Source organism: Crinia signifera, chromosome 8 (assembly GCF_055691185.1).
Source record: "Crinia signifera chromosome 8, ASM5569118v1, whole genome shotgun sequence".
Classification (NCBI taxonomy): domain Eukaryota; kingdom Metazoa; phylum Chordata; class Amphibia; order Anura; family Myobatrachidae; genus Crinia; species Crinia signifera.
This window is the reverse complement of record NC_139224.1, coordinates 155,750,747-155,754,486: the sequence shown is the minus strand read 5'-3', so window position 1 is coordinate 155,754,486 and position 3,740 is coordinate 155,750,747.

The following is a 3,740-nucleotide window of genomic DNA, read 5'->3' as shown; positions in this document are numbered from 1 at the left end:
AACCCAACATTACCGGAGTGATACCGTAGATGACAATATAACCAACAATCAGTTTACCTTATTGTTCTTTTTATCATTGTCTTAAAGAAGAAATGTCAGTTTGCATATAGATATTATGTTTGCGCCATTGTTACCATACTTATTTAGAATGCCTCTTCTTTACTGATACCTCAACTAGATGTATTTTATCAATGGTTCTGGTGTGGGAGTTCTCAGTTACTTTTATGTTATTACTCATATATTTATTTTAAACCTTCTAATTAGTTTAACATATTGGCCATCAGTATTTTTTTTTTTTACCATCCTCTGATGCATACCAAAACCTGGGAGCATCAGTAGTATGATGTATATGTGTGTCTGTTATGATTATTACTATACTTGTGGGATTAAATTTAAAATCAGAAGTAGAATACACCACCATGACTCTAGTAATACCTCTTTGATAACTATACACACTGTCCTTGCCAGCAACCAATCCCTGGTAACCCTCATTCACTATAAAAAGATGAAAACTTAAAAAAACAAAAATGGCTTCTTCAGTTAGTGAGTGTATGGGAAACTTGGTCACTCATGGGAATCCTTCTTTTACACCTTGTCCACAACCCGCAGGGACACCACTAAGGGTATCCCCCGATTCCGTGGACCTCTTCTTGCCCACAACCCGCAGGGACACCACTAAGGATGCCCCCCGATTCCGTGGACCTTGTCTTGGTCTGTGTGGGGGCCCTGGACAGGCCCATCATCAAATAAGTTTATTAAGTTAAAATCAAAGTCACAATATTTATCTGCATCAGTATCTATTTCCTTCAACTGATATCGCCACCGGGTCGGAAACCTCTTGCAGTGAGACGCATTAATTCAATCGGTTTGTTTCACAGGGACGGGTCTTGCCTTTGATCTACGAGACATTTAATTGTAAGAATTTTCTCACCATTGCATAGTCTCAAGGCTGGACTTTATAACAACATCCCTTCATAAGCTTGTTTGCTTTTCTGGTAAAGTCTTTAGATGATGTGAGAATTAGAGTGACAAGTCTGCTGCTGGATGTTGAATAGGGTTTGCTGGTCTCCCAAAAATAAAAAAAAATGTATATATAAATTAAAATAATGATCTTATAAGGGTACAGGTTCAGTGGCTGCTGAGGAGTAGTGTGAATGTTATACAAAACCGAAGACAAAACTTCAAGTCAACTCATGGTAATTTCCACACCCACCCTAAATAATGTGTTCTCAATGTGCATTTGTTAACATGTTCAATTTTGGCTAAAACCTTTTTAGTGTTTGGTGAGTGCAACCAAATTTTCATACCCATATATTGACTTATTCCTTAGAATACCTTTCCGGTCAAAATATGTACCTCTATGATTTTTTTTTTTAATACCATATACCTTATGGGATAACATATCTGAACACAAATTTCTCAATAAATGTATTTGCTGTAAAGGATGCTGTACATGGGACAGCTGGGATGTTCCTTATAATCAAGATAACATAAGGCAGTCCTCTGCCTGGGCAGTTCTCTAAGTTAGAAATCTACTAAGTGAGAAATTACAAAGTGATATTACTTTTAAAGAACAGTTAAAAAAACAGTTATCCTGTTATCCCTGAATATGGATTATTTGTTTCTCTCTTCTCACAGGTATGTGACTTTTCATTTGTCCGCACTACAAGTACCAGCGCTCTGCATATACTCCTATTGAGGTCTTGCAGTAATTATTCCATGTATGTGACTTTTCATTTGTCCGCACTACAAGTACCAACACTCTGCATATACTCCTATTGAGGTCTTGCAGTAATTATTTCATGTATGTGACTTTTCATTTGTCTCCTGAAATCACTTTTAACTGCTAATCTGAATTATGGCAATTGCAGAACCAGTGTTGTATTGTTAAGGATGTTTCTAGCCTTTGCATAACCTGTTTGAAGCTGTTGTCAGTGAGGCCTAATTTATTGGGGTATATATTTTTGCCTTGTGTTTATTTAAAACAAGCTAATTGATGTCCTTTGATTAGCTGGTCATGTGCCCTCAGCTGTAGCCTCTTCTAATCAGACTTGGTATATATCTTTACTTATAAGGCAGTCCTCTGCCTGGGCAGTTCTCTAAGGCCCTTATTCTGATCGGTGCGGATTTCTCCGCATGCGTACGGGCCGCCGATGGTGATCGTCTGCGCATGTGCAGAGGTCACTCTGCGCATGTGCAGGCGATTTCGCCGCACGTATTCTTGACACGCCGCACAGGGGGCGTAGAGGGGCGTGAGGGGCTACTTAGCCTCATTACCCTATGCATACGCCCCGCGTTTCATGGGCGTTCCCATGCAAACGCGGGGCGTATGCATGGTAATGCGGCCGTGACGCGTGTGTAGGGGGCGGGCATCTGACATCGCCGGATGTCAGCTGCCCGCCCCCATACATGATTTCACACGGACAAGTGTCCGTGTGGTCTTGTTTGGCGGGACCTGGTGGAGCGTGCGGCCCTGCATTCGATGTTCGGCGACCATCGAATGCAGGGGCTGCTCCCTAGACGGAGGAGGCGTATCCCCGTCCAATTTCATGCGGATCGCCACATATCCGCGTACGGACGGAGGTGGCAATCCGTATGGAAGGCGGGGATTCGCCTGCACGGTCGCATATTCCTAATCGGGCCGCACCGATCAGAATAAGGGCCTAAGTTAGAAATCTACTAAGTGATATTACTTTTAAAGAACAGTTAAAAACAGTTGAAAAACATTGAACAACATCAAGCAAGGTAAATACAATACACATTATTATATCATGCTCTCCAAACTGCTACTTCTCATTTCATTACATGGAATTTTCACCAAACTTCATTCATCCTGTAATCTCCCTGACACTCACCACTCTGTGCACATTGCCTCTTCTATTATTCACTCCCCTCTTCTAAACACTCATGAGCTCTTTACTTACGTCTCTACTTGTACTTTCACATCCACATCCCACCACCAATACAAAAAAACACAAACATCCACCTTTATCTATCTCTCCTTTCTAATCTTATTAGCTGGTGACATATCACCAAACCCAGGCCCAAACCACCTGTCCCACTCAGAGTTTACTGGTTGTATGCCTAGAAATTCGGCTAACCTCATAAATATCACATGCCTCCCACCACACTCCAAACAACTTAAATGTGCCCTATTGAATGCACGCTCTGTTTGCAATAAATTAACATCCATCCATGACCTCTTTATCTCTCACAAATTCAACCTGCTGGCAGTTACAGAAACCTGGCTCACACAATCAGACACGGCCTCGCCTGCAGCACTGTCACATGGTGGTTTCCACTTCACTCACACCCCCAGGCCTGGTAACTGTAAAGGAGGTGGGGTTGGTATATTACTGTCACAAGACTTCACATACTCAGTTCTACCATCTGCTCCTTCACTCACATTTACATCATTTGAAGTTCACTCTATTAGGGTTTTTTCCCCTTTCTCTCTGAGTGTTGCTGCTATCTATCACCCACCTGGGCTTCCCAAAACTCAATTTCTAGAAGATTTCTCTGCCTGGCTCCCCCATTTCTTATCCTCTGACATCTCCACTGTCATCCTGGGTGACTTCAATATTGCTATTGACAGTCCACCATCTTTGCATGCTTCCAAACTCCTCTCTCTAACCTCCTCTCTCGGCCTCTCCCAGTGGACTGACTCCTCTACTCACGAGGAAGGCCACTGCCTTGACCTTGTTTTCACCAGGCTGTGCTCAGTCTCTGATTTTACTAAC